Here is an 11,266-nt window from a genome sequence, read left to right on the forward strand (position 1 = left end):
TGGTTTTGCCCTATTTCTGTCCTATATATTTTTTAAAAAATATATAAGAAATACAATTATATTTATAATTATATAAATAAATATTTTTTAAAAATATAAGAAATGGGATTGAGATGGAATTGTTTAAAAAAAAAAGGAAAAGGAGGGAAGATTGTAGGCATATGACCAATTTGAGAAAGAGGTAAGAAGGAAGATATATTGGTGGTAGAGGGCTCCCTACATGCATACAACTGTGAAGAATGTGGCAGAAACAGACAATCTTGGAGCTTGGAGCTCCTTCAGGATCAGAGTTCAAGTTCCAACCTTTGTTGGCCACGTGAACCTTGAGAAAGGCACCGATTCTCGCTGTGCCTTTCTCTACTCACCTGCGAAACAGAAGCACAATACTTGCACTCCCTACTTGACAAAGTTATAAGGAAAATACTTTGCAAGCCTTAAACTGTGTGCTATTATTACTATTCAAAGTCAGAGGACCTGAATCCCAGATCTTAAATACCAATGTGGACCTCAATTTATTCTAATGAGCAAAGCTCTAAGGCTATAGGAGCTTGCCTTCTAAGGAACAGAAATGACAAGACAATTCTGTCAAGAGCCCACAAAGGTATGAGATGCAGTCCAAGGAAAGAAAAGGGTGGGTGACTGAAAGCAAGGGCGGTAGGTATCCAAGAGCCTCAAGGTCTTGCCATGAATCCCACAGAAATAGAAGTTGAAGTTCTGTGTTGTTATACTTCTGGTGTCCTTAGAGAACTTAGGTGATTGTAGTTTCAGAGGTAATAACCATCATATGACTGGCATCAACTAGGGGTTAAAGTAGTGCTTGCCCCAGGCTCTGCGGCCAAATGTAACTATCCAACCACAGGCGTCTTTGTCACTCTTGAATATAATCCCATGAGCACTCAATGTCCAACGCCTGTACCCTGTACCTAGCTTACATGTACAACGTTGTTAGTATGTCGCATCTCACATTAACACAAGAACTCTTTGGGGATCTTTGCCTCTCTCCGCATGCCCAGTACATAGCACAGTGCTTGGCATACAGCAAATGATTAATAAATGCTTATTAACTTGACTCATCCCAAGCAGCCAAATGATGAGAGAAGTCAGAGAAATGAAACTCTAGGATGCCATTTGACAGCAATGTCTGTAAGAAGTTATGACAGAAAAATTATTCTAACACCTAAAAGTAATAGAAAGCAAGTTCCAAATCGGAGTGGAAATTACTTTTGATTCTTCTCTGCCCCCTCCCTCAAATGTTAAATCATCTCTAAGGAATTATTTCTCAGTACTTCCAAATAACACTTGAGTGATGATGGGATGTGGGTACATTTTAGGTGAACAAAATGTATCGTTGTGACATAAAATACTAGTTTTTTACATTCGTTACATTTACATTTTTACATTTCATTCAGGCTCACTGAACCAACAAAAATAACTGCAAATTGTAAAATAATTGTAAAGTGCTTTTCCAAATGATTTTCAACCTATTTCTCTTAATGCATTTTTATGTTCCATACAAACTGGACAACAAAATGTTCTTTAACCTTGCACTATCCTCTTTTTGTTTTAAATTTTATTTTATTTGAGCAACAAAAATCCACTTTTTATCTCTTTCTTTGACCTCAACTGAAAAAGAAAAACAAAATCCCCAGTATAAAGATGCCCAGTTAAGAAAAACAAATTCCTCCACAGGCCATAAAAAAAATCTCAATTTGCACTCTGAGTCCATCACTCCACGTTCAGGATGTGGGCAGCGTGTTTCATAATGAGTCCTCTGGAACCGTGTTGATTGCTAGTTCTTTCAAAATTATTTTTAAAATATTGTTTTCTTGGTTCTGCTCACTCATTTCATTCTTTTAAAAAGAAGTTTTACTGATTTGTTTTGTTTTTACATTACAATGTATTACAGATTGCTTGCACTTTTTGAGGTCTCTTGCAACAAAGTAAAACAGTTAAGAAAAACTAATACTAGAGTAACCTAATTTGATACTGCATGTAGCATTTACATATGTAATATCCCCTCTCTATTAAAAAAAAAATTACAGGAATTTATTTTCTCTCCCTCCCCTCTTCTCTCCCAATTGGGGCGGGGGGAGGAAGAAAAAGAACTTTTTGGCAACAAATATGCATAGTCAAGAAAAACAAAAACTCAACGGTTTTTTTTGTGTGTGTGTGTGTGTGAGTGTGTGTATCTCATTATGTACCCTCAATCCATCACTCCTCATCATGGATAGCATAGTTCCTCATTGGTCCTCCAGAACCATGAACGATCATTTAATTGACCATAGTACTCACAGTCTTCAAAACAATTTCTTTTCACATTGTTGCTGTTTTGGTTTTTTTTTTTCATAGAGAGGGGATGTTACAGGAATTTATTTTCTCTCCCTCTCTCCTCTTCAAAAAAAGAAAAAGAATTTTTTGGTAACAAATATGTTCTCTTGGTTCTGCTCATTTTGTTCTTTATCAGTTTATAAAAGCACTCATAATTGTTAATTTTTATAATATTGGTGTAACAGTATAAATTATTCTGGTTCTTCACTCAGTATTAGTTCACTTAAGTCTTTTAAAAAAATACTTAACATAAAATTGTATTGATATTTTGTTTCTTTCTTTTCTTTTCTTTTCTTTTTTTTGCGAGGCAACCAGGATTAAGTGACTTGCCCAGGGTCACACAGCTAGTGAGTATCATGTGTCTGAGGCCGCATTTGAACTCAGGCCTTCCTTATTCCAGGGCTGGTGCTCTATTCACTGTGCCACCTAGCTTGCCCCATGATATTTTGTTTCTTACATCACTATAGTCATCCCAAGTATCCCTTTCCTCCCCCTACCACAGAATCATCCAATTTAACAAAAAATCAGCACAACTGATCAATACATTGAAAAAGTCCAAAATAATATACATATGCATCACTTATAGACCTCCCAACTCCATGAAAGGGTAGATAGAGGGTATCTTCTCATATCTCTTCATTCCAGGCCTGCTGGACCTTTATAACTCTGTTACATTTACTTTTGATTTTTTGCGTGTCATTGTTCTTTCCATTTACATTGTTTTCATTACTGTGTATACTGTTTTCTTGGCTAACTTTACTCTGCAGTCCTACAGATCTCCTCATGCATCTCTGTATTCATCACATATGACATTTCTTACGGCACAGTAACATTCCATTATATTCATGTACCACATGTACTCAGTTGATGGGCATCTACTTTGTTTCGGATTCTTAGCTATCACAAAAAGTGTTGCTTTAGTTGGAGTATATGGGGACTTTCTTTCGAATGATGACTTTCTTACAGGAAAGGCACAGTAATGGAGTCTCCATTTCAAAGGGAATGGACATTTTAGTCACTTTATTTAAATAATTCCAAATTGTTTTCCAAAATGGTTATACCTTTTCACAGCTCCACTAACAATGTATTAGTGAGTCAATCATTCCACAAACCATCAAACACGGACCATTTATAATTTGGGTGGTCATTTTTGCTAATCTGTGTGGTGGAGGGTGAAAAATTTCAGGGTTGTTTTGATTTGGATCTCTCATGATTAGTGATTTGGAGCCCTCTTTATGTAATTGTTAACACTTTGACATTCTTCTTTTGAGAGCTGTTTATATCTTTTATCATCTTATTTATTGGGGAATGACTAGTCTCTCACACACATATTAGTATTTTATATATCTTGGATATAAAACACTTATCAGAGAAATTTGATACATAGATTTTTTTCCCCATTTAACCATTTCCCTTCTTATATTAGGTGCCTTAATTTTATCTGTTCAGAAGCTTTTCAGTTTCACTGAAATGAAAAGTAATCTATTTTAACTTTTCTTATTGCCCCTCTCACTTTTTTGGTTAAGAATACATATCCTACCCATGGCTGTAAGAGATATATAATCTGTTTCTCTTTGAATATATTTATAGTATATTCTTTAATATCAAGATTATATATCCATTTAGAATGTATTATAGAATAAGGTATAACATGCTTGTTTAAGCCTGCTTGCTGCCACATTGTTTTGCAGCACTCCCAGTTTTTATCAAGTAAGTTTTTCTTTTCCTAGGGAATTTATTTTCCACTTCTTCAAACAATGGTTTGAGTTCTATTGTTTTTGATTCTCTCTCTCAACTAATACCAGATGGTTTTGATGACCACTGTTTTATAAATAGTCTGAGATCTGGAAGTATATTCTTCCATCCCTACTTCTTTTCATTACTTTCCTTGATATATTGTGTTTTTCCAAATGAATTTTATTATTATTTTATCAAGTTATATAATGTATTCCCTTGGCAATTTGATTGGTATGGCATTAAAAGTATAAATTAACTTTGGTAGTATTGTCATTTTTATTGGCCTAGCCATGAGCACTGAATAGTTCTCTAACTTTTAAAGCTGTTCTTGATTTCTTTAAAAGGCACTTTGTAACTGAATTGAGACAAGTGTTTTGTGTGCTTTGGTGGGTTGATCCCAAAAAATTATAATCATATTGTAGTTATTTTGAATGGGATTTCCCTATTATTACTTCTTGTGTTTTGTTATTATTATTATTATTGTACAGAAATGTTGTTGGTTTTTGAGGCTTTATTTTATAGCCTGCAACTTTGCTGAAACTATTATCTCAATTAGTATCCCTGTTGATTATTTAGGATTTTCCAAGTAAATCACCAAATATCAAGCAAACAGGGATGTATAGTTTTATTTCCATCTATTTACACGCCTTTAGTTTCTTTCTGTCTTATTGCTCTTCTAGCATTTTTAGAATTATAACACACAACAGAGTGACAGCAGGCATACTTGCTTCATTCCCATATTTATTAGAAAAGATTTTATTTATCCTCATTGCATAAGAATGCTTGTTTTTGGTTTTTAGAGAGATGCCTTTTATAATATTAAAAAAAGGGCCCTCTATGCCTACACTTGGTAAGGTTTTTTGTATACAGGAGTGTTGTACTCGTCAAAGGCCTTTTCTTTATCTATTGAGATGATCATGTGATTTTGGATGTTTGGGGTTTCAAAATTATTAATTATACTGTTTTCTTAATATTGAATCATCCTTGTAGCCCTGACATAAATTTGGACTTGATGAATAATTTCTTGGGTTAACTACTGTAGTCTGATGTTGTTTTGTCATCTATAGCGCATTAAAGCATAATATAGTTTATCTCGTCATATTTTTGAATGGTTGATTTGCTTTATCAGATACTGTGACTACAAACCCTAATTTTTTAGATTCACAGTAAATTTTTTCCATCTCCTTATTTTTATTTTTTTAAAAATGTATTTGTGGTAAATAACACATTGTAAGGTTTGTTTTCTTATTCACGTGTCATTCTTTTTTGTTTTATTGGATTATTCAATCTACTCATATTTAAAGTTATGAGCCTTAGGTTTATATTTTTCTCTATCTTTACCTCTTCTACTGTAAACACAATATTATGTTCCATCAGTTACTTTACCTTATTCCTTTTTTTTTTAGGCAATTGGGGTTAAGTGACTTGCCCAGGGTCACACAGCTAGTAAGTGTCAAGCGTTTGGTCTGAGGCCAGATTTGAACTCAGGTCCTCCTGACTTCAGGGCAGGTGCTCTATCCATTGTGCCACCTAGTTGCCCCTACCCTATTCCTTTTAAGGTGGCTCTGTTCTCCACTGGCTCTCTTCCCCCTGTCCCTGATAACTTTGTCTCATTTTTTATCTCTTTCTCTTCACAATTTTTCTTAGTAGATCCTTTTTTTCTCCTATTTTTATCTGTTTATATAATTCTTACCTTCTTTTTTCCTTTTCAGTCAAGTAGATTCCTCCTTCCTCTCCTCCCTTTCAACTAGTCCTGTTCATTAGTTTTTAAAATTTCAATTTTTTGCATTCCTTTCCAAGAAGGATTTTTCTCTGTCTCTTCACTATTCTACTCTCTTCATTAGCCATATTTTTTTTCTTTCTACTCTAGACTCCCAGAAATTAGTCTTATATTCAGAAAGAGCAGATTCCTGAATGGCATCTTTCTACAGAAAGAGTTAAGAGAATCTATAGGGGAAAAGGGGATCTGAAACTTGCCACACCCTGCCATTACAATGAGTAATTCAAACAGTTTAAGTAACAGATTTTTCCCAAGGACTAGCTAAAGCTAACAGATATTTGGTGATGATTTTTTTAGCCAAGATAACCCATCAAACAAGGAAAATGAAATACGAAAGTCTTCAATTCAATGCGACTTTCATCTTATGAAGTGAAAATTTCAGAGTATTAGCAGAAGACACTAAGAATAAGAGTTTAGATTATCTACAAACATTAACTTAGTTGTTAGTACCACACAGTTAATATTTTAATAAATGACAAAAGAATAGAAATAATATTGAAGAAACTAAATTATTGTAATCTTGGTATTACTGCTATAAATGACACCAAGAGAAAAAGGATGTAGCAGCTTAATATGGTTCATAGTTTCTTCTTGGAGAGGCATACAAAGGAAGTGGTTCCATCATTTTGAGAGGCAACAAAGAACATAATTTTATGGGATATTTGGTCATCCTGTATTGCATCATTAATGATAAGTATTTACTAAAAAGTTTCCAAGAAAACAATAGCGGCTTTTATGTCACTATCTATTGCAGAAGATGAGAAGATACGGATTTTATACCAAAAAAAATATCAATTAAAAAAACCTGAGTCTACTTTCCCATCTCTACAAAATTTTTCTGGGGATAATCTACACAAACACTGAGAGGATACTTGATAAGCCTTTGAGAAAGGATTAAGAAGGCTTTGAAAATAACATCCAACAAGATTACGTCTTTACAGTCACACAACTATCTGAAAAGCATAGTAAATACAGAAGCCTACAGTGCTCATTGCTTGTTAACTATGAAAAAAAAATTGATTTGACGGCACAATACACAGCCTTGAGGGCTCTTTTCAACAAGGTGTGATCCATAATCACTCAAATGAGTTCAACAACCTAAATGTCGACAGATATAAAACCAGCTGTGTGAAGAATAACTAATGTTGTACTGTGAAAGAAAGTTGGAAGAATAACCCATAGACCTAGTCCAACAGCATATCTTTTTTTTTGACAATACATGCAAAATAAAGGGGACCCAGAACTGAAAAGAAGAGAAAAACCTTTGGGAAAATGCATAGTGTTCTTAATGACCTCATCCTTCTCCCTCAAACAAAGGTACATCTTTTTTTTAACATCAGTTCTCTTCTTGGGTTGAGTCATGGAGTATCACAGTATCTAAAGAATTAAAAGTTTGAGGTCATCCAAAGAGCAACAGAAATCCCCAGGAAGGTGTGAGGAGGTTGCACTATGTTAACAACAAACAATCCGGGCAGGACAAACGGCATAAAGGGATGTCATTACACCTGGCTAGCTGGTTGGTTATTGTCCTTTGTTCTCAAAGAGGACCAAAATGGCATCGCTATGCTAGAGTCAAGTTTCAGTGTGTCTGACTGTGGCTGATCAGACCAATACAAGCTCGGAATGCTCTACCGCAGGTTGGGCACAAACAGTTCAGGTGAACATTTAGGGGTGGATTCTCTAAGTTTGCACATCGTGCACTTCTTCTGACAGTGTCATTATACTGTATAACCACAGAAGGAGGGGAGACAATCATATAGGGAAAGGAAAAGATAATCAATAAAGAGTATCCATATGCTAGAGGAGCCAAAACAAGGCACCTTGAAAGTTGGGTAAATTTCATCGCAAGGATTTAAGGAGAAAAAGAGTAGTACAGAAGAGGAGGCATGGAGAGATGGCTGATCTGTACTATCTCGAGTAATTTCACACTTGGATAAGATCAGAGATCTATGGAAATACCGAGTTCGACGAAAACAAAATGTGACATTTCCAATGCCTTGCAGATGTAGGATTTTGTAAATATAGTTCAATAATAATTATATATAAAAACCTATAAAACAGGGCTAAAATTACTAAGTATACTCAATATGATTTATATCCTATTAGTATATGCAAACAAGCATTTATTAAATGTTCTACTATGTTTTGGACACTGTGCTAGGTACTGGGGATACAAAAAAGAAAATACAATAGGTCCTGCCTTCAGAGAGCTTACATTCTATCAGAGGAGAGAACATGTACATGCTTAAGTGTATAGAGAACAGATTCAAAACAAATTCAAGATAGTTTCAGGAGAAAGGGCCCTGGAGATTGGGGGAAGAGGAAAAACTTCATTTTAAAGGTGGTCCTGGAGCTGTGTTTTGAAGAAAGCACGAGGGTGGAGGTGGATCAGGAGGGACACAAGGTGGAGGTGCAAAGGGAGTGCCTTGCAGGCATGGGAGATGAAGCATATCAAGAAAGCCAATGTGACTGAATCACAGAGTGCAGGAAGAGAAGTAATGAATAATGAGGCCTGAAAAGCTGCATTGGGGTCAGGTTGCAACAAGCTTTAAAATCAAAACTCAGTAGTTTATATGGTATCCTAGAGGCAACAGGGAACCAATGGAATGTAGAAGAGTGACATGATGGTGAGAGCCGGGCTTAACAAAAGCCCCCCTGGGAGCTATGTGGAGGAAGGGCTGAAGAGAGGAGACATTTGAGACAGGAAAATCAAAGGTTTCATGCTGTAACAGAAATGATTAAGGTGGTGGTTGTAAATGAAAAGAAGGGGATGGAAGTGAGACATTGCAGAGGTAGAGAAAACCACCAAGCAATTGCTTGGTTATGTGGGGTGACGGACAGCAAGGAATGTTAGCCTGATGGCAGGCAGAGGTGTCCCTATGTGCAGCACTGGACTTGTCTTACAGAGTTTCCGTAAGAAGTTTTTTGTCACTTAAAACAGCTTTGAGAGCTTCCAAAACTAAATAAGGTTGTTCTCTAACAGAGAGACGACTGGGCCACTCATCAGCAGAATGCCCCTTTGGCACTGAACCACTAATGTGGTTCAAGCTCACTACAGAGAATAAATCTGATGACAAATGTGAAGTTCTTCCTGCTCTTTTGACCAAAGGCAAGGCATTCTGCTTTGATTCTATTCCCTTAAACATTTTCTTTTAACTGTAACTATCAAAGAGGAGTTTAAAAAAAAAACTCTTACGAGGAAATAATTAGATGAAGTAAAATATTGCAGTCTAAATTTCAGTATTGCCCATATAATAAACAGTAAAATCACTGTGCCCAGAACAATGGAGGCGGCCTTGCAAAGGAAATGGAGCTGAACATGACATGAAAGAGTGGGAGGTCATGGCCCTATTTTCAGAAATCCAATAAATTAAAAACTTAAAACTGAACTATAAAAGCTTTCCTTATGGAGAGCACTGTGTAAAAAGTCACAAGCTAAAAATAGCGAAAACAATCCTTTGAAATGCTCTATGTAGAACTGTTCAACAACACAAAAACCTTTGATCCTAGGGACACATTTAGTTTATGCTAACTTCAAGATTGTGAATCAAAATGCAGCTTCACTAAACTGAAATGGCAACTCCAAAGAAATACCCTTTAACCAACAACATCCCCACTTTGTTATCCCTCTACTACGTTTACCTTTTCTACAAGAGTTCTACTCCTCAGCATGTCTTTAAAAAATCTCACTTAAAAATGCTGTTTATAATTTTTACAAAGTAGCATTAACTTAGCTGTTCTCACCAAAATGCATCCCACCTTGATCTTGTGCCAATGGAGTCAGAAGAGAACCTCTCCAAGTCACAGTGACTGTGGAATAATCTACAACGTTTAACTGGGCAAGAAAGGCCTGACTTCTCTCTGCTGAGCATAGGCCATTTCATCAGTAGTAGGGAAGTTACATGAGAATCTGGAGGTTCATGCCTTAGCCATGGGAAGAATCACAAAAATCAAACAAGGAGAAAGAACCTTTTTAAGGTTTTGTACTCAGAGCTAAAAATTAATTTGTAAATAGCTCACTCCTCCATGCCAATGAACCATCATATAGCAAACTTTTATCATAGATTTCTCCTTATCTCATTAGGTCTTCCATTTAACATCAATCTCTGTCTTAATTTTCAATGTATTCTACCATTACTGGCCATGTAGAGTGAGGGCCATTTTTAATTTTAAGATCATCAACTTCCAGTTAAAGAATTCACCTTCTAGGGACCAACCTGATCATGATATCTCTCTTTACTTCTGCTGGACTGGTTCATACAACTAAATAAAAAGGTATGCAGTTTTATGAACAACCCAAATAATAAGGTTCTGTTTTAATTAAACACCTAGAAATAATAACCTAGAATCTGAAAGGCACAAATAAACATTTTTTTAAAAAATCTTGCATGGGGGCAGCTAGGTGGCACAGTGGATAGAGCACTGGCCCTGGAGTCAGGAGGACCTGAGCTCAAATCCGACCTCAGACACATAACACTCACTAACTGTGTGACCCTGGGCAAGTCACTTAACCCCACTGCCTAGCCAAAAAAAAAAAAAAAAAAAAAAAATTTGCATGTCATCTACATGTAACTGATATAAATGACAAACAAACAAGTTGCAACCTGGAAATGTTATTCATCTTAAAGCAACTTCCAGAATATGTTATAGGATTATTAAAGATTCGGCACACTGTTCTCCAAAATTTACACCTGCAATACTGTCCAATGAAAACTGACGCTCATAATTATGACCATGAAACACTCACAATTCCAAAGTGTCATCTGAAATATCAAGAAACAATTAAATTATATCTTTAATATACTTTTCACACTTTTGGTTTTTTGCTAAAACAATGTCATTACAATTCAATTCAACAAGCATTTATTAAGTGCCTACTGTATTCAAGACAATATATGGAGTGCTAGGGCTATAAAGACAAAAATTAAAAATGGTCCCCGCCCTCAATGTGCTGATATTCTAGCAGAGGAACACTTAAATACAATTAATACAATACAATTTGAGGGGTGAGACCAGTATTTGTAGGGATTATGAAAAGCAAAGGTGGGATTTTTTTTGAAAGGTCAAAACTTTGATAGATTATTGATTCTGGATAACTTTGCACTCCACAATTCATACATATGCTGTGTAAGTGGTAGGAATTATTTTTTTTCTTTCTAGGAATAAGACTATTTCTCAATTATCAAAAGTGAATTCAACAATACTTCTTTCCCTCTTTGTTTGGTGGTACGCTGGATGGGACAGGGGGTGGAGGAAAAGGAATACATTTAGAAATTAAGGTAATGGACAGGTCCCAAGATGCGGCCCAGAGGGACTTTGCCCTTGTGTAGGGTACAGGAACAAATGCTAACTGGCAGTTCTGACACCACTAGTCAGTTCCCAGGCACAAACCAAAGGAGCACTGAGAAGGGAACCTGGCTC

General features: G+C 35.8%; 1 protein-coding gene across 12 annotated transcripts in view; it reads right to left on the bottom strand.

The window, feature by feature from the left end:
• Nucleotides 1-11,266, bottom strand: part of PTPN13 (protein tyrosine phosphatase, non-receptor type 13) — a 204,551-nt gene that overhangs the window by 143,657 nt on the left and 49,628 nt on the right. The gene's annotated exons all lie outside the window — the stretch shown is intronic.

Source organism: Vombatus ursinus, unplaced genomic scaffold (assembly GCF_900497805.2).
Source record: "Vombatus ursinus unplaced genomic scaffold, bare-nosed wombat genome assembly UNPS02009975.1, whole genome shotgun sequence".
Taxonomy (NCBI): domain Eukaryota; kingdom Metazoa; phylum Chordata; class Mammalia; order Diprotodontia; family Vombatidae; genus Vombatus; species Vombatus ursinus.